The following is a 21,107-nucleotide window of genomic DNA, read 5'->3' on the forward strand; positions in this document are numbered from 1 at the left end:
CACAAGACAAAAAAAAATCAATCACATGACTTGCCAGATTCCATTTAGCCGATTGCTACAGTATTACCCACATGCTAGTGTGCCGTTTGACTAATTCATTTCCAATTAAAATGCCTATCCGTAGATGTGGAAATCTGACCAAGTCTACGTTACGTTTACCAGAAATGATACCGTCGGATACCTGAAGAACTAATCCTTCGAATTAAGGAAGAAAATAAATCAGCACGGATGCATACTTGTAATTTTCTTCCAGGGATTTCTGCTGGAAAATCCACATTTTGAAATATAGACAATTCAGCTTCGTACATTTGAATCAGGGAGAGGAACAGCTCTGTCCATTGAATTATTTGGCAGTCAGTTGAAAATAGATTTGTCCCACTCAGGACTACTGTGACTGTACACACAAGCTTACTCACATCCTCTTCATCAGACCCTCTCCTTCACCTACCTTATTCACATCTCCTCTGCCCTTCTGTCTTCCCTTCCATAATCACTTCATTCCCTCTTTCCTAACCTCTTAACTACTCGTCAATTTAACAGCTCCAGGGGTATGAATATTGATTTCTCTAACTTCAAGTAACCCCTGCATTCCGTCTCTCTCCATGCCTCCCCAACCCAAGTCTCACCAGCTTCTTGTTCTCATCCAACAAACAGCGAACAAAAGCCTGTTTCCTTTATCATTGTTACTTTTTTGTATATCTTTCATTCATTGTTCTATATCTCTCTACATCATCGTCTATATCTCTCCTTTCCCCTTCCCGTGACGCTCAGTCTGAAGAAGGGTCTCGACCCCAAACGTCATCTATTTCTTCTCTCCAGAGATGCTGCCTGTCCCGCCAGCATTTTTGTGTCTGTCTTCCCTCACCATCACACCTATGTGACATGTTTCTTTAATGCTGTCATTGTTACCATTTTTTAAGACAGGAGAACAGGTCTATGTACATGAATTCTTGAGTGATCTCCCTCCTTACTGCAAAGAGGACATCATCGGAGCTCCTCCTCAGCCAGTTTTCTCAGTGTTGCAACGTGGATTCTGCCCATCCAAAGATCACCATGCAACAACTTCACCACTGAAGAGACAAAAGCCACTGAAGTACATTCAAAGTATAACTCCTGTTGTGAAGTAGGAAACTCAATGGTCGACATCCACACATCACATGTAATGAATAGTGGTGAGATAAAGCCAAATGTGTTTTTCATAAGTATTGGTCAGAGCACCACAAAAAACTCTCCCAACAGGTCAGGCCGTATCTCTGTGGAACGTGGATAGGAACGATAGTAACCCGGCGGGAGGGTGGACTGCCGAGAACAAGGAGGGACCTAGTGGGCCACGCTGCCGATATCAAAGAGGGACCTGGCGGGCAGCGCTGCCGAGAACAAGGAGGGGCCCGGCGGGGAGTCGCTGAGAACTAAGAGGGACCCTGCAGGGAGCTGCCGAGGATGGAGAGGTGCCCGGCGGCCCACCTGCAGCCCCATTCAACAACAGGCCTGGTTTGCCACTGGAAAAAGATAAGACTGTACTAAGAACCTTTGAAACTATATCGGTGCCAGACATGGGATGAGTCTTTGTGTGCTGCCTGGGTGAAGTCTGCTGTATGATTTTTACCAGACTGCATACAAAGACAAACAATTTTAATGTACCTAAGTACATGTGACAATAAAGTATAATTGATTGATATAACTGAGGTGATGTTTCAGCTCGGAACCCTTCTTCAGAACCTTGTGCAGAACAAGCAGGAACAAGAGGATGAGGAGTAAGAAGAATTGGAAGAGAGAAGGCGGAATCCAACCAGAGAAACCATTTCTGGCCAAGTTCTGGCCAAGAATAATTCATGCTGTTGAAAGAATATTATCACAATCACTACTTTAGGTTTATCACAGGCTATCCTGAGTATAGTTTAGGCTATTACAGGCTATCCCGAGTATTTTATTGAGAAAGACAATACAATAAATAATATGGATGATGCGGTTAATGGTTTTAACAAATTCTTTGTAAATATGGGACCAGATTTGGCAGAAAAAATTAATGACCCAGAAACAAAAGAAGGGGCGGATACTGATCTTTGGGATAGAAATACTAACTCTATCTTCCTTAGAGCAGTCGAAGGAAAATAAATCATAGACACTGTAAGAAAATGTAAAAGCAAATTCTCTACTGATTGGAATGATATTAATATGATTATAATAAAAAACGTTATTGAAAAAATTGCAGAACCATTAACATATCTTGTCTTTTCAATCCGGTAAATTTCCGAACAAAATGAAAATAGCAAAAGTAATACCATTATATAAAACTGGGGATAGACACCATTTCACAAATTACAGGCCTGTTTCTTTACTCTCCCAATTCTCAAAGATCCTTGAAAAACCTTTTACAGAAAGACTTGCCAATTTCATTGAAAAACATAAGCTTTTGGTCGACAGTCAATATGGATTCCGGACAGACAGATCAACATCTATGGCACTAATGGAACTAATCGAGGAAATCACAAATTGCATAGATAATAAAAAACCTGCAGTGGGAATATTCATGGACTTAAAAAAAGCATTTGATACCGTAAATCACAACATTGTATTCATGAAACTGGATAGGTATGGCATCAGTGGGGTTGGATTGCATTGGGTGAGAAGCTATTTATGAAACAGGCACAATTTGTAGAAATATGTGAACATAAATCAACTTACATGAACATAACGTGGAGTACCTCAAGGGTCTGTGTTAGGTCCAAAGCTTTTCATAATATACATTAACCAGATATGCAGAGTATCAAATATACTGAAATTGATTATATTTGCCGATGATATGAATATTTTTTGTTCCGGTGACAATTTGAAGCAGCTTTTGGAGGTCATCACATCAGAAATGAATAAATTAAAACAGTTGTTTGATGTCAACAAATTGTCTCTAAATTTAAGCAAAACAAAGATTATGCTATTTGTAAAACATAAAATAAACCCTCAAGTACAATTGAAAATAGATAACATAAGTATAGAAAGAGTATATGAAAATAAATTTCTTGGTGTGATCTTAACCACAAAATCGGCTAGAAACCACATATAAACCACGTCAAAGGGAAGCTGGCAAAGTCTATAACAATATTCGGAAAATCAAGACACATTCTGGACCACAAATCATTACATACTCTGTATAATACACTCATATTGTCATATTTTAGTTACTGTGTGGAGATATGGGATAACGCCTACAAAACCAACCTACAGCCGTTATGCACATCACAAAAAAGACCAATAAGAATTATCAATAACATTGGATATCTTGAACATACCAATTTATTATTCTTAAAGTCACATACACTGAAGTTCACTGATCTGGTTAAATTTAAGACTGCACAAATCATGTACAAAGTGAGAAATAATTTACTTCCAGGAAATATACAAAAACTGTTTATGGAAAGACAGGGTGGGTATAATTTAAAAAAACTCAATATCAGAACAACTCTTAAAAGTATGTGCATAGCAATCTGTGGGGTGAATTTGTGGAATGGTTTGGAACAGAAGATAAAACTTAGCACAAACATAATTCAGTTTAAAAAGATGTACAAAAACACTTTTTTTAAAGGATATTGGAATGAGGATAGGTGATTTTGAGTGGGATATTTGTTATACTGATTGTATTGGGAAGGGTGATTATAGGATGATGGGTTGTATATATGACTAAGAGATATTGTATAGTATATGAGTATCTTTTATTTTTTATTTTTCTCTCTCTTTTTTTGTATGGCTGTAAATATTTGATTAGTGTATAAATGTAAATAATTTGGTGTACATATGGAAATAGGTGTTTATAGCTGCTAAATTTGTATAAGATAATTAGAAGCAGTTGAATAAGGGGTGGGAATTAATAAGCTTTGGCTTCTTCCTGTTCCTTTTCGGACACATATTATTTCATTTATTTATAAATATTGTTTATGACACTTTATAAATATTCTTGTTTTGTTTTTTTGTATGCTGTTTCACACTTGCTTTTTATTCTCTTGATCTGTTCGAAATAAATAATAAATTAAAAAAAAATGTTTTACTTGCAATCAGTTTCCACTTAACTGAAATGAAAAGATCAAAACCGACGGAAAATAAACATTCTTTACTAAATTGATAACTTTTGAATGTTGCAGAAAAATATCAAACTATCATTTTGGATTTCCCCTACGCCTGTGTCAATAGCCCAGTGCCACTTTATAGTCCCATAGTCTCCAACTCTACCAGACCAGATTGCTGCACTACTGTCAAACTTTGCAAGCCACTGTGTAGAAGGATTTAATTGTAAGGGGAGGAGTGGGAGAAAAACAGTGCATACTTAAAACGAAACTAAAGCGAAATTTAAATCCCTTCTTAATGATGTTGAAGCGGGCTCTTCTGTCTGCACATGCTTTGTTTGATGATGTTCTGACTGTGACTCTATTTATATGTTCTCTGTTGTTTTTAAATTATTGTCTGTAACTGTGGAACTGTGCTGCTGCCTGTCTTGGCCAGGACTCTCTTGTAAAATAGATTTTTAATCTCAATGAGACTTCTCCTGGTTAAATAAAGGTTAAATAAAATAAATAAAAAAGCAGTCTTAGTCAAGCTAGTTGTTGTGGATTTGAAAATCCATAGAGTCAACTTGTGAAGGGATGTAAAATTGGGAAGCCCACACTTTCTGCCATAGCATTCTTTACAATTTCCCACATCAAAATGAGTTCCCAAGTGCCTGATATTCCTTTCTGCACCAAAGTGCGTGTCCCTTTAAGAGGATGGGCCGTTTTAAGTAGAGCAGGATATATGTAAATAGTGCTTGCCCTCATACTCATAATTATGGTTTCCTACTGAGATAGGTAAATGAATAATAGCTCGGATGCCACTAGGTGCACAAGGATATCATAATTTACAGGCACTGAAGCTTGGTGCAGCCAACACCAAGGCTCTGTGGGGAAGAACCACAAGACTAGGGTCCTTCCGCTGCTGGACATGGGGGGCAGGGTGGGGATGCCCTTCAAAATAAGGGAAGGGATTTCACGCCAGTAGGCCACATGAGTGACAAGGGTGCGGGGTAAAATTGTGTTTGGGTAAAATGTATTGAATGTATGTATAGCCTCTGAGAATGTCGGAAGAGGTTTTTTGCACGGTACATGCATTGTATATGTTTATTACTTGAATAAAGTCTATTGTGTAAAGAAAAGTTACAGGTGGTGCCAGATGCAGTGGGCAAAGGCTAACTTTCTACTGCTATCTACACCTGCTTTCAAACGTTTGAATTTAGCCCCTAAAATGTAGAGTGGATGTACACAGGCATATGATTAGACCAGTACTTAAGACATCGCATCCCTGCCCCCACTCTTCGTTTCCCAGTACGATCAGATTATCTGGTGACCCTCTGACCTCAAACGTGAAATGACTAATGTATGAAAGAATCCTATGGATTTATTCCACTGCAACCATCTATGCATCCAAGGTGAAAACTAGAGTTAAAACACCACAGCCAACATTGATACATTTAATTCAGGGGTGCTGGATTTAATTACCAAATAAAAATCCAGAACTACAGCAATCAGAGTCTCATAAGCACCGCATTACGTTTTCTTCAGCAACATGCAGCAAGAAAAGGATAATTCCATACATATTAGATACGTAAAATCAATCCTGGTCATTTATAAGAATGCGGTCTCCTGACATGATTTATGTTAAATTGCCGCATCATCTTCATTCCAGCCGGCACTTGTGCTGCCACTCTATATAACGATTTTTAAAAAGCTATCAACAAATTCAGATCCACGCCACAGCTTCAAACGTGCCCAGTGTCTCTGCTTATTTTTCAAGCCGCACCATGCCTTTCAATTTCAAGCCTTTAATCTAAAGCCTTCTCCATCTTATGTAAAAGGTTTGTGATGTAGGCTCATCCAAAATTAAATACATATCAATTTTTAAATCCTGCTGGAAGCAATTGGGGTTGCACTCAGACTGTGTGGGTTGGCAGGTAGGCACCTGCCAATGCGAGTTCCATCAAAAGGGTTCAGTTTAGTTTAATCTAATTTTGTGACCACAATGTGACTTGAGTTGAATTACACACTTTGTGAAGTCAGTCAAAGATATGCCCAGATATAGCTCAGAACTTTCCATTTAAATTCAGTATTGAATTAGCATTATGCAAAACCAATGGCACTTTAATAATCATATTGTTACCTCCTAGCATTTTGTAGTTCAAGCTTGTGGGGTAGATCGGATTAATTGCAGAGCCATAGGTTGCATTGGGAACTCATGGCCTTCAGCCATTTGGATCTCACTGTTGTGTCCTGGACTTCCATGCTTACCTGGCCACCTGTGAAAGTTTCACACAAGCATGGGATAAGGTGCTGGTGGTTTTGACTTTCTGCTGTGCCTCAAGATTCATCACCACTGATGCCCCTGTCCCACTTAGGAAACCTGAACAGAAACCTCTGGAGACTTTGCGCCCCACCCAAGGTTTCCGTGCGGTTCCCGGAGGTTTTTGTCAGTCTCCCTACCTGCTTCCACTACCTGTAACCTCCGGCAACCACCTGCAACCTCCGGGAACCGCACGGACACCTTGGGCAGGCTTCACATCAGGATGTCTGATGTATGAATGGTAATCCGATTCCTCTGAACAGTTACTGACTTTGGGGATAAAGGTGTCAGGTAGTGAGCACAGTGGGTAATATTACAGGGTGATGGGTGTCTGGAATGTGCTGCTGGAGTGGTAGTGGAGGCAGGTACAAAAGTGGCGTATAAGAGGGTTTTTGATAGGCACAAGGATATGCTGGTTATGGATCATTGTAGGCAGATGAGATTTGTTTATCTTGGTATTATGTTTGCACAGAAATTGTGAGCCTATTCTCATTATGTACTTTTCTATGTTTTATGTTCTAGTTCTGATTTCATACACTTTGGTTGCTCCAGTAGCTTGTCAGAATTCTTCATTTGTGATCCCAAATGTTGACTATGAATTTTCCTAGAATTCTTTGCATGGTGCTAATGTAACATTGCAATATAAAGTAATTTCTGCACATTTCACATGCACTCTTGGCAGAGTTGTTTCACAGTCAAAATTCCCAGTAGATGACACTTTGACCATGAGAGTAATCACTGATCTTGAGAGGAATAGATCGGATAAATGCAAAGAGTAGGTGAATCGAGGACCAGAGAACATAGGTTTAAGGTGAAAAGATTTAATAAGTTTCCGAGGAGTACATTTTTCCACACAAAGAGTGGGGGGTGTATGGAACAAGCAGCCAGAGGAGGTAGTTGAGGCGGGGACTATCCCAAAGTTTAAGAAACAGTTTGACAGGTACGTGAATAAGACAGGTTTGGAGGGATATGGAACAAACGTGGGCAGGTGGGACTAGTGTAGCTGGGACATTGTTGGCGGTGTGAGCAAGTTGGGCCGAAGGGCCTGTTTCCACGCTGTATTACTCTATGACAACCAAATCTGGTGTCAACCCTGATGTCAACCCATGTGTATAAGATAACTGCCAATACTATTTCTACCACAGTCCACTTTGTATAAATAAAAGTGGAAAGTTGCTTCATAAACTAGTTTATGATAAATGTGAGCTGAAAATGAAAGACAGAAGTGGGACTATGATGAACTTAAGGCTCTGTTACTGATCCAGAAATGTATTTATTTGGTGAGATCTAAGATTGAGTGGCTGATTGTGAAACCATAATTTGGTTCACAAACATAATTTCAGTCTTCCGGACTCTTCTTCATATTCTTCTTCAAACTCAGGTGCAGAACACCATTGCTTCCCTTAGGAACCGCTTACCTCAATGATTTGGCTCCTTACGTTCAATTTTGCCTTGGTAGTGCTTCGAACAATAGGACATTTGTTTGCTTGACAATAACTTTTTGATTCAATTTTCAATGTCATTGTTATATTTAGTCAGGTTTCATTTAAAATAAGAAACCTATCCACAAGTACAATGAAACAGGGGAGCTTTTTCAGAAACAAAGTAACTAAATGAGGCCTTAGCAGTGCCTGGAATGTTGCAACGCAAGTAATATTGATTGCTGTTGACAGCGATGTTTTCATATGGCAACATCCCTTGGCACCAGTTGTGAGAGATAGGGGTGTAGTCGGGTAAAAAAATCCTCTGGAACTCACAACATTCACCAAAAAATTCCCCAGTTTTCCTGATGTGGGTGAAGTAATTGCTTTTAGTACTTGCAGATTTTGTCTGGATGAGGCAGGAATACTGTTTTCTTTACATTCCCAAGGGGGACATGATACACAGAATAAGTAACCACAAAACAGTTGAAGAAATTCTTGTAGAGGACAGAGGCCTGTCATGAGCGTTTAACCTTTGAAAATATTTCAGATTCTTAATACCAGGCATTCATTGCTTGAGGGGTTTCCATTCTTTCAATTGTGGATTATTAGTAATGTGTTCCAATTTATTAGGGTTTAAGTTTTCCTAGTTCAGAAAGAAAGGGGTGGTAAATAATTTGCACAATCAAACTCTGGAGAAGATGAGAATTTTTCAAACTCAAACAGAGTTGGTGAAGAAAGTTATAATTGAACTGCACAGAGAAGGAAGATTCTAGATTTGGTCCCTATTCAGCGATGAGATGGCTGATCTCTGCAATCAGGGCAGCTGAGGCAATAGAATAGGAACCAGATGTTGGCCCGGGGAGCAGAAAATTCAGCTGGTTTTCGATTTCCGTTGACCGTCCTGAATGTTTGTGTGTATTGTTTAGCATCAACAAGGGCAGAGTTGAGAGAAGCTGGGATGTACCAAAGGTCAATCAATTTGACAATCTTCTGTCACAAAGTGCTGGGATAACTCAGTGAGTCAGGCAGCATCTCTGGAGAAAATGGATAGGTGACGTTTCGGGTTGGAATGCTTCTTCAGACTGAAGAACATTGAGTCTGAGTTGCTCCAGCGCTGTACCTTTTTTTGTAAACCAGTTTCTGCAGTTCATTGTGTTTGACAATATTCAGTGTTTGGGCTTACATATGAAGAATGAACATTGGGACAAGACATCAGGGAATGCCCTGGAGATGCCACATCAAGAAAGCAGTCTGTAAAAAAAGGGAGAGAAATCAGATTGTTAATATTGCTACTTTTCATGCCCACTGATTGGCATAATGAGAGAAAAGTCTGGTGAAAGTTAAGGCGGCTGACTCAGTTAGACCAGGCGAAAAGTAAGGACAGAAAATATGCAAGCTCAATTTTTATAATTTATTTGATTCGAAGTGGTGCTGTAGAATCTGAAGATTTTGCATAACCATGTTCAAAAAAGGATACAGGGTACACCTGGGTAGTATAAAATCAGCTGACATTTCTGCTCGCTGGGTCACCATCTGATAAGGTAAACAATGTTTGATTTAATTGTTTTTGTGAAGTTGAGGAAATGGACAATAATGCAATACCTTTGATATTATAGATATGGACTTTGAAAATATCTTTGAATAAGTAGCAGATGTTTAGCTTGTCAACAATATTGGAAACCATGGGATAAACTATACCATGCCACTGCTTTTTTAAATATATTCATTAAGGACTAGGACTTAACTTAAATAACCCCTAAGGCTGAAACTTGGAAGTATAAGAGAATGATAGTATTGGGCCGAGACAATGTAAATAGTGGCACTGGGCACTTGATGAAATTCACAATAGTAAATTGTGACATGATATAGAAATGAAGAAAAATAATACAAGATCAATTATACAATTTTAAAGGAGACAAAAAGGGAGTGTTTTGACATATTTTTTAAAGATGCCAGGACAAAACATATACTGATTACAACAGAACTTGCATGTTATGAATAGATGCAGAATACTCAAATCAAAAAGTACACTGAGTCCATTTCGTCCAAGTATGGGCTGATCTGATAATCTTGTAGGACTATCATCCTTGTATTTGTATACAAATACAATTGGTAATGTTAGAGACGGGTTCATTGTCACTGCAAAAGCTAATTAATTTGCTAGCCAGCAATTTTGTGACCTTTTACTGGTTAGAAAGAAAATGATTCACCTTCGATAACAAGGACGGGAGACTTCCTTTCCACCCACTTGTCTGGTCCACATGCAACTCTTTCATGCGGTTAGTGCAGTGCAGTGCTGTTGAGATAAAAGACCAGCATCAATCATATTGAATAGTGGAGGGTCTGAATAGAACACTGGCTTTGTTTTACATAATTTTATCTTTGCTATAACGTCGATTTTAATTCTTCCAGAATTGGCCCAGTAATTAAAACTATATTTGATAATGAAAGGAAAAATATGAACAGACTTATCTAGAAACTGAGGAAAAGACTTATCTAGAAAATGAGAATCAGGCAGCAATGTGAATGAGGCAAGCCATAAGCCACAATATTGCATTGCAGGGCAGGTCTGAGAGCCACATGGCTTATTCATGCATCCATTTCAAACTTATCAAGTTTCTAATAGCAACATTAGGGCATTAAGACTAAGGGTATATCAGTTCAGTCAATGTACAAACTCCTCTCACTAATCTTTTAGTTCTATTCGACAACACCAACAGGGATTAAGTCCCAATATTCACTTTGGGGCCCACAACATGTTCACAAATGACTGTGCACTAGAATATTAGACATTCCAAGCTGATTCTTTATCCACAAAATGACGTCAACTATCAATGCCGAAGAACTTAAATGTGGATTATTTATATTTTCTGCTCCCCATTGTATACGACTGCAAATGCCTTATTTGATATTTACTTTTCAAATGTAATCGGCATTCCTTTTGAGTTGATTTGTCCAGGCAATTTACCTGCCACTCTGATTCTAAGCCTATTACTTCTCACTTTTTATGCCATCTTTCTTTCCGTATTCTTAAAAAAATACAAAAAGTGTAGGATGTACTCAGCAGTTCAACCAACATTTGTGGAAAGAGTTCACATATCAGGCTATCAGAACTGTAATTTTCATTGTCCTACTTGTCATCCAAACATGCTCGTATTCACTTTCACTTCTCAGAGCTTTCCCCAATATTCCCTTTCTGTCAATATTGCTTTGTCATCCTGGTTTTCTCCTGTCATTCCTAGTCTAAATATCAAGGACCGGAGAGGGGTTGAAACTTGGTGGTATGGGGCAGAAATTTGCAAAGACAGTTGGTTCAAAGACTTTCTTTAATGAAGTGAGAAAATAATTGTGTCAATATATGAGGAGCTCAGTTGACGCCTTGTCTATTATCCATTCCTTAACAGAAAATTAAAAGAAAGCTGCAGATCTGAAATAAAACAAGAGAATGCTGGAACACCGTATGTTAAGAAAGCAATGATATATTAATGCATATTGATGTAAGTGTTCTGCAAAACTTTGGATCACGCAAATCCGTTTCATAATCTGTATCATATCTAACTTACCCCATCGCTTAAGCAAATGCAGAAGATAAAGAAACAAAAAAGATTATATCACTTTTGTGTTTATGGAAGTAGCCAAACAGCTGGAATGACTTAACAAACAGTTCCAAACACATGAAAAAAACAGTCCAGTCGGCCCCCGAAAATTGACGCAGCTGCTGTTAATGTCCATTTAACTGAGACGATGAGTAATGTGGTTTTTAAGTTGAATTGAACCAGCATTAAGATATGTGCAAGAGGTTTTCATTACAAGCAGTTAATGGGTAGTCATATTAGATCTTTTTGTTATGAATCACAGAATTTCAGTGTATCCACAGCTGTATTTAATCTACTCACTGAATAAACTTGAAACAAACATGAAAGTTCAAATCATCCTGTCTATTGTTTAATAAAAACTGAATGAACAAATAGTTATACCCACCAATTTTTCATAAGATTTACAGCATAAATGTATGCAGATAAGGATCAATGCACGTTTAATGGTTCGATGCTACTTTGTTACGTGGACCTAGGCACAGTGAAATTCACTTTTTGCATACAGTTCAGTACATAAATCTTACTATACATTGTCACAATCATACTTAGGTACAAGAGTGTAGGAATAGTAGTCTGAAGGAAGGTCCTGACAAAAAAATGTCATCCTTCTCTCCAGAGACGTTGCCTGTCCCGCTGAGTTACTCCAGCATTTTGTATTTATCTTTGGTGGAAACCAGCACTGCGGTTCCTTCCGACACAGTGGATTCCCAGTTGGTGCTGATACCTCTGCTATTATGGTTGGGTAGTGTAGAATTTCAACATTTGTGTATAACACAAAATTTGGGTAAAGTGAGGACGCTAATTGTTGGCTCCAAGAGGGTCAGGATGGGCTGGTAGAATTGACAGATTGGAAATTTTAAAGTCAAAGAATGAACAGAGACCATGGGAAGAAAAAAATAACTGCAGATGCAGGTAAATACACAAAAGACACAAAGTTTGCAGTAATTCAGCAGGTCAGGCAGCATCCCTGGAGAACATGGATGGATAGGTGACGTTTCGAGTAGAGACCCTTCTTCAGACTGATTGTAGAGGGGCAAAAGAAAACTGGAATATGGAAGAGGCGGGACCTGCATGGCAGATAATAGGTTGAAGGAAGGGAGGTGTCGATAGGCAGCTGGTTGGAACCAAAGATCTTTGGTTGGAACAAAGGCCTAAGATAAGAAAGGAAGGAAGGTGCGAGATAGGTTTGAAGAGATGCGGATTGTAAATCCTGAGGGCGAAACTGGCGGTGGGAGATTGAATGAAAAGGAGAAATATGTGGGAGTCCAAGTGGACACAGGGGAGGGGATGGGGGGGAGAAATTATGGGGAGGAAGAAAGGGTGAGGGGTGTTAGGAAAGTTTACCTAAAATTGGAGATTTAAATGTTTGTACCGTTGGGTTAAGCTATTCAGGCAGAATATGAGCTGCTGCTCCTCCACTTTGTGCGTGGCATCACTCTGCAATGGAGGTGGCCCAGGACTGAAAGGTCAGTGTGGGAATGGGAAAGGGAATTGAAACCCTGATCACACTGACCTCTTGGCCTGGGCACTCTCCATTGCCAGGGTGAAGCCACGCACAAAGTGGAGGACCAGCACCTCATATTCCGCCTGGATAGCTTACAACACAATGGTGTGAAAATTTAGTGTAGGAAGGAACTGTAGATGCTGGTTTGGACCAAAAATAGACCAAAATGCTGGAGTAACTCAGCGGGACAGGCAGCATCCCTGGATGGAATTAATGGGTGATGTTTTAGACTGAAGAAGAGTCTTGATCAAAAACGTCACACATTCCTTCTATCAGTGGTGATGCCTGTCCCGTTGAGTTACTCCAGCATTTTGTGTCTATCTGTCTATATTCGGTATGAACATTGAATTCTCCAATTTTAGATAACCTCTAATAACACCCTTAATCTTTCCCCTCCCCTCTTTCCATCCCTCCCCCCTTTCCTCCCCTGTGCCCCACCTGATCAGAGTATAAGTGAGATCGACCGATTGACCTAATGGTGCCAGCACAACAACCTGGCTCTCAATATCCATAAAACCAATGAACTGATTGTGGACTTTGGAAGAGGAAGGATGAGGACCCACAATCCTGTTTATATCAACAGATGGTGGAGAGAGTCAAAATCTTTAAATTCCTGGGCGTGCATATTTCCAAAGATCTTTCCTGGACCCAGCACACTGATGCAATTATAAATAAAGCACATCAACGCCTCTACTTCCTGAGAGGTTTATGGAGATTCGGTAAGTCAAAGAGGATCCTCTTGAACTTCTACCCCAACCCCTCCCCCTCCCTCCCCCACTTCCCCCCCTCCCCCTCCCGGTACTCGGGGTCTGAAGCACGTTCGGGGACCAGACCCAACGGGTCTGCACTTGGTCTAGTATATATATATACTATATATACACACACACACCATATTTTATATATATATATACCATATTTCCTGGCAATGAAGACGCACCCCCATTAATTAAAAATTAAACTTATGACAAAATTTATAATTAAGAGCATTAACAAAAAGTGAAGTAAAATAAGTCGTACAAAATACAAAGTTCTGGAGGAACTCAGTGGGTCAGGCATCATCTAAGGAGGGAATGAACAAGCGACATTTCAAGTTGGGACCCTTCATCATTCTGATAACTGGAAATCTTAACTGTCCATTCCCTCCATTCCTTCCACAGTTTTGCCCGATCCCAGCATCTGTAGCTTGTTGTGTCTCCTAAGTCTTACACAGGGCCGGATTTACGTATAAGCTTCACAAGCTTAAGTTTAGGGCCTCGAGATCTAGGGGGGCCTCGGCCTTGCATATAAAACTTTTGACATAGTGGTGCTGTTACAAAACCTACCATCAGTGGCACTCCCCAGGGTCTTCCACCATCGATTCCAACAACCTTCACCACTTCACCGCCCTCCAGCAGCCTGCAGCCGTCGCCTTACCTGCAGCCTGGACTCAGCACCGGCCTGTAGTTTCCACCTGCAGACTCCCACTTCCTTGGGTTTGACTGCGCTGGGTCCTAGTGCCAGTCCCCCCAACCCTGGTGACATCAGTGGCTTTTCCACTGGGTGTTCCCCATCCCCCACAAACCATGTGACCCCAGCTCTTTCCCACCCACACTACAGTCTTCATACCCCCCTCCTCCCTGACCATCCACCACCCCCCCACCAGACATCACCTCGGCCTCAGTCCACTCACCAGCCTTCCTCCGGCCCCAACCCCCATCCTTGCCGTGTGTTCACCATCCGCCCTGACCTGCCCCTCTCAGATACCGAACGGTCTGCCCACAGCAGAGGCCTCACCTTTGTCCCCCTCCGTCCCCACCTCAATGAGTTCTGGTCCCGCCCCGATTTGGAGCTCTTCTTCCGTCGCCTCCGCCTCACAGCGTTCTTCCATAGGAAGGAGTCCTCGCCCCCCATTGATGATCCCTTTTCCCATCTCCAACGGACCCCCTCCTCTCGAGCCCCCGGCAATCGCCGCTAAGGGCGGCCCGATGCTCAGGCCCTCTCGCCGGGATGATGGAACTCCGACGTCGGAACGGAAGAACACCCTCAGCGGCTTAGGCTTCCGAATCAGCCACTTCCTACCGGAGACCATGGCTCCCGAAGTCCACAAGCTGAGCTGGGCGGAGATTCACGCTGGCGGCCCTCGGCAAAGGGATCCCAGAGCTCCGCGATGTTGAAATCAGCGCGGCCCGAAGCTAGGAGCTCCACAAACCACAGCTCTGATGTTGAAGCAGCAGGCCCAAAATCTCCGGTGCTTCAAACGGCGATCCAGGTAAGGCATCGCCTGCTCCGCGGTGAATCCAGTATGTATTTTAAAACCAACTGTTTAATGACAACATACAATAGGATCTAAAAGTGTCACACTGTCACTGTCGGGTAGTCATGGTCCTCTAGTCGTGGGGGTGGGGGATTGGGAGTGGGGGCCTCACACGTGAACTAGCCTAGGGCCTTTCTTCATCTAAATCTGGCCCTGGTCTTACACTACCCTTTAACCACAAGATCAACAATGCCATTCAAATAAATATGGTCCCTACTTGTATGTGCACCCTCCTGATGTGAAATACATCCAGACCTTCTGCAAGTCACTGCTCTATGGCGAGTCCTCAATGGAGAAGATAGCCAAGCGCATCAGGTAGTCAGCAGCTGACCTCCGGGTTGTCTCAGATTTCCATCTTACACTATACAGACACTTAAGTCTGGGATGTGCTGCCTACAAGCAGCTGGTGCTCCGTGGTACCCTTCAGAACCAACAGCTATCATTCAGCAAGATTTGACCCAAAAGCAAAGTGCAAACAAGAAGATTGCACAATTATCACAGGAAGGAACGGCTCAGTTTCTACACTCCTTCCCACCTCATCCATCCTCTCCTACCCAACCCTCATTGCATCCTACATATCTATTTTCTCCTTTATTTTTCGTAAGGGTTGTCTCTTACTGAACAGCAGTCTCAGATCCTTCATGAATGTCATTCCTGGTTCTCATTCCGAAAAAAACAGAAAATGCTGGAAAGAGCTATCTGACATGTTGAATGTCTCTAGCCTTTTCTGTTATTAATTTTAAATTTCTAGCATATGAAGATTTTTGATTTTCACGTCATTAAAACTTCAGTGGGTGGCGATGGAGAGAAATGGCAGCTTCAAGTTCCTAGGTGTTAACATATCGAGTGACCTGTAATGGGCCCAGCACAAATAAGACGTGTCAATCCCTCTACTTTTTTAGAAGTTAAAAGAGATTTAGCATGTGACTGAATTCTCTAACAAAATTCTGCAGCTGTATTGTGGGAAGTATCCTGACTAGTTACTACAGCATTTCCAATACATAGGAATACAAGAGATGGCAGAGAGTGGTGGTCTCAGCACCGTCCACCATGGGCACAACCTCCCCATCAAAAGCTTCTACATGAGATACTGCCTCAAGAAGATGGAATCTATCAGATTCAGATTCAACTTTAATTGTCATTGTCAGTGTACAGTACAGAGATAACGAAATGCAGTTAGCATCTCCCTGGAAGAGCGACATAGAATATGATTTCAATAAATAAATCTGTTTACATGCATACAGTCATAGACTTCTTTGTTCCTGTGGGAGGAGTGTCCGGGGGGGGGGGGGGTGATTGGCAGTCACCGAGGTACATTGTTGAGTAGTGTGACAGCCGCAGGGAAGATGCTGTTCCTGGACCTGCTGGTCCGGCAACGGAGAGACCTGTAGCGCCTCCTGGATGGTAGGAGGGTAAACAGTCCATGGTTGGGGTGAGAGCAGTCCTTGGCGATGCTGAGCGCCCTCCGCAGACGACGCTTGCTTTGGACAGACTTAATGGAGGGGAGCGAGGAACCGGTGATGCGTTGGGCAATTTTCACCACCCTCTGCAGTGCTTTCCGGTCAGAGACAGAGCAGTTGCCATACCATACTGTGATACAGTTGGTAAGGATGCTCTCGATGGTGCAGCGGTAGAAGTTCACCAGGATCTGAGGAGACAGATGGACCTTCTTCAGTCTCCTCAGGAAGAAGAGACGCTGGTGAGCCTTCTTGACCAGAGTTGAGGTATTGTGGGTCCAAGTGAGGTCATCGGAGATGTTGACCCCAGGAACCTGAAGCTGGAAACACGTTCCACCTCCGTCCCGTTGATGTGGATGGGGGTGTGCGTGCCGCCCCTAGATATCATCAAGGTTCGCCACTATCCATGCCATGCCCTCTTCTCACTGCTATTGTTGGGCTGGAGATACAGAAGACTGAAGTCCCACACCATCTGGTTCAGGAACAGCTACTGTCCTATGACTGTCAGGGTTCTAGAACTGACCTGCACAACTCTAACCTCTGCAACAGAACACTACCAACCACATCTAACATTACCGTGCACATATTTTCTAATTTGGTATTTTGCACTTATGTCTTGTTTATTCTTCTTTTCATTATCTTATAGAAATTATATGTAATTTTTTATCATTTATGTTTTTGTGTGTTGGCTGAGTCTATGTGCCTGAGCTGCTGCAGCAAATAGGTTTTTCATATTTATTAATGATTTGGATAAGGGGATTGAAGGCTTTGTGGCCAAATTGGAGATGATGCTGAGATAGGTGGAAGAGCAGGCAGTGTAGAGGAAGCAAGGACTCTGCAGAAGGAATTGGACAGGTTAGGAGAGTGGGCAGAGAAGTGGCAGATAAAATGTAGTACAGCAAAGTCATGCATTTTGGTAATAAGAATAAAGGCGTAGATTATTTTCTAAATGGAGAATCCAGAAATCGGAAGTGCAAAGGGACTTGGGAGTGCTGGTGCAGGACTCCCAAAAAGCTAATTTGCAAGTCGAATCGGTAGTAAGGAAAGCAAATTCAATGCGAGCGTTTATATATAGAGGACTGGAATACAAAAACAGAGATGTAATGCTGAGGCTCTATAGGCGCTGGTCAGGCTGCATTTGGAGTACTGTGAGCAAATTTGGGCCCCATATCTGAGGAAGGATGTGCTGGCGCAGGAGAGTGTCCAGAGGAGGTTTACAAGATTGATTCCAGGAATGAGTGGGTTAGCATATGATGAGCTTTTGACAGCACTGGACTAGCTGGAGTTTAGAAGGTTGAGGGGGGACCTCATTGAAACTTACAGAATAATGAAAGGCATAGAGTGGACGTGGAAAGGATGTTTCCACTGGTGGGAGAGTCTAGGACCAGAGGTCATAGCCTCAGAATTAAAGGCTGTTCTTTTGAAAAGGAGGTGAGAAGGAGCATCTTTAGTCAGATGGTAGTTAATCTGTGCAACTCATTGCCAGAGGGCTGTGGAGGCCAAGTTAGTGGATATTTTTAAGGCAAAGATAGACAAGTTCTTGATTAGAATGAATGTCAAGGATTATGGAGAGAAAGCAGGAAAGGGGAATTGGGAGGCAGAGATCAGCCATGATTGAATGGCGGAGTGAACTCGATGGCCTAATTCTACACCTACAACTTGTGAACATATTGCAATAAAGTCGGCTGTCATTAAAAATCAGAAGTCATACTCACCCTGATCATTGGCAAAGAGGCTCATGCTAATGTTCAAACAAGTGTCCAGTTGAACTGAGCATTCAGCATCACCAGAAAACAAACCTCAAACTTTACAGAACAGTAAGAGAAAATGCTGGAAATGCTCAACTGCTTAGGTAGCGTCAGTAGGAAGAGAAACAGATTTATCATTTGAATCAAAGATACTTATTCAGAAAAATTAGAAAGAGAGAACTTCACCTGTTCCTTAATAAGCATATTTAGTGATTCAGGCATCACTCAATTCCCGTTAAAGTTATATATTCATAGTCATAGAGTTTTCCAGCAGGGAAACAGGCCCTTTGGCCCAACTTGCCAATGCCAACCAAGATGCCCCATCTACACTAGTGCCACCTGCCTGTATTTGTCCCAAATCTCTCTAAACCTTGCAGTAGAATCTTTCAAGAAATGTTCATTATTAGCCGTTAGATTAATAATGATATTATTTGTTAATATCAGCTTTATTATTAAGAATGGCAAAATGTGCTTCTCTAGACTATTCTTATGGGACAACCCAACTCTGCAGTCATCTGCTGACATATGGGAACTCAGTTCACCGCTGCATTTCTAATTTGGAAACTGTTTGGGTTACGCAATGAACAAAAAATCCAGCTGTAATTCGGGTAAGAACCTGTACTTAGAAAATTAACAAATAGCGCCCTCTAAAGATCATAGTGGCAAATAAGTTTGAACGTTGAACAGAATGTTGAACAGCAACATAGGTATTTTGTGTCTTCAGTGTAATAAAGACCAGGAACCCGCCCGAATCCTCATCAAATGTGGAAATGAGAGGGAGCTAGAGACGTAGGGTGTGAGGAGCAAGGGCCGGTAGGAGGGTAAACCAGGTTAATGCCACCAGCGCTTTCAGGGTCGTTGCAGGAGGTATACAAAGGTGACCAGACGAGAAGAGGGACGTCAGTTCGCAGTTACTGTTGCTGTACATCGAGCGCACGGGACAACCGGACTTTGAATAATGGCGCAAAAACATGGATGTGCCTGCATGTGTAATATATGCAAAAAATATTTCACTGTGCAAACGTGACAAATATGTGGCTCAGGTTTGCCTCTATTTAAGAACAGTTGCAAGGAAAAGCCTTGTGAGAACAATAGACCAGTGAGCCTTACATCTGTGATAGGTAAATTACTGGACAGCATTCTGAGGGATAAGATATATATGCATTTGGCTAGACAGGGGTTGATAACGGATAGTCAGCATGGTTTTGCATTTTTTGAAGAAGTAACCAAAATGATTGACGAGGACAAAGTCCTAGATATTGTCTCTATGAACTTCAACAAGATATTTAACAAGGCATGTTAGGCTGCTCTGGAACGTTAGTTCGCATGGGCTCCAGGGAGAGCTAGCTGATGGATAGAGAATTGGCTTCATGGTAGGAAACAGAGGTTGATGGTGGAAGTGTGTTTTTTAGCTGTAAGACAGCAACTCTACCGTGACACCATTGTACCACTCAGGCTCACTAGCCTATAGGTTCCTGGATGCTTTCTACTTCCCTTCTTCAGCAAAGGAACCATATTAGCCACTCTCCATACTCCAGGACGTCGCCTGTGGCAAGAGAAGATACAAACATTCTTGTCAAGGCCACCGCAATCTCCTCTTTTGCCTCCCTCAATAACCTAAGATATATCCCATTAGGTCCTGGGGACTTATCCGCCTTAATGCTCTTCAAGAGCCTCAGCACCACCGCTTTCTTGATCTTAATCTGCCTAGCATATTTGTATTCGCTGTGCTCCAAGTCCTTCTCCTTAGTTAAATTATTTTCTTCCAGAGTCCAGTAGAGTATTGCCATACCTGAACACACCCCCAATTAGCAAAATTGTACAGAAATAGTCCACTGAGCCTGCATGCAAGAGGCACTATATTTTGGTGCATTTTCTAAAGTCCAGCCCGTGCTCTCGTGGTTGAGAGGATCCCATTCCAGGTAAGCCCCAGGCTGTTGCCATCCTCCAGCCATCATATACCCTTGGACGTGTGGATTAACCAGCGAACCAACATCCTCTCCTGGCATGTGCACATTTATGCCCATGGGTATCTTAGAGTAGATATGTTGAGGCCTATGGGACACATACTGCCAAATAGGACTAGCCCAGTAGGTCAACTTGGTCAGCATGGGCTGAAGGGCCTGTTTCTTTGCAATTACTTTTTTCAATGGCATGTCTCCCAAACCACCCGTGACATGACTGACAAGTTGAGTGTTAGTTGATACTGTAAATTATTAATCTGAAGGGTCTCGACCCCGAAACGCCACCCATTCCTTCTCTCCAGAGATGCTGCCTGTCCCGCTGAGTTACTCCAGCTTTTTAGTGTGTCTATTTTCACTGTAAATTATTCCTTGGTGTACACTAATGGGCGAAATAATCTTAGGGGTGTTGATGAACATGTGTGAGAGAACAGATTGCAGAGGTACATGGAAATAAAGGGAATGGAAATAAATAGGAGTGGTCTGCTGGGACCCAAAGAGCCTAACAGCCTCCTCTTGGTTTACAATGGAATTACGCACCGATGTTGAACCATTGCCACTATGTCAGTAATTTGATAACGTCTTGCTTGTATTCTTAACTGAGTGGGAGGAATCGGTGAAAGCCATTGATCTGGGGCAGTTAGTTCTGCTGTTCCACGGCGGCCCGGTCCAGGTCCCGGTCCCGGTCCCGGTCCCGGGCTCGGCGTCGCTCGGGTTTGCGCACAGGCCGGTTTCCGGCTGCTCTGGGTCACCAGCCGGTGGGCGGA

The 21,107-nt window shown here is 41.9% G+C and overlaps 1 protein-coding gene and 1 long non-coding RNA gene across 3 annotated transcripts in view; one reads left to right on the top strand and one right to left on the bottom strand.

Annotated features, from left to right (window-relative positions):
- Positions 1-7,594: 7,594 nt before the first annotated feature.
- LOC116977740 lies at positions 7,595-21,051 on the bottom strand. Of its 2 annotated transcripts, none has more exons than XR_004413292.1 (3): positions 20,881-21,051; positions 9,992-10,077; positions 7,595-9,032 (listed from the first exon to the last, which is right to left on the bottom strand). It is a non-coding gene; the product is annotated as an uncharacterized LOC116977740 (long non-coding RNA). The 2 variants fall into 2 exon arrangements; XR_004413293.1 differs by lacking the exon at positions 7,595-9,032 and adding an exon at positions 9,179-9,314 and having other exon boundaries at positions 20,881-21,014.
- LOC116977738 (methylcrotonoyl-CoA carboxylase beta chain, mitochondrial-like) overlaps positions 20,602-21,107 on the top strand; it is a 44,859-nt gene continuing 44,353 nt past the window's right edge. Inside the window, exon 1 of the mRNA XM_033028471.1 lies at positions 20,602-20,783. The gene's annotated coding sequence lies outside the window, so the exon portion shown is untranslated. The remainder of the gene's footprint in view (positions 20,784-21,107) is intronic.

The sequence above is a fragment of the Amblyraja radiata genome, chromosome 10, assembly GCF_010909765.2.
Source record: "Amblyraja radiata isolate CabotCenter1 chromosome 10, sAmbRad1.1.pri, whole genome shotgun sequence".
In the NCBI taxonomy this organism is placed as follows: domain Eukaryota; kingdom Metazoa; phylum Chordata; class Chondrichthyes; order Rajiformes; family Rajidae; genus Amblyraja; species Amblyraja radiata.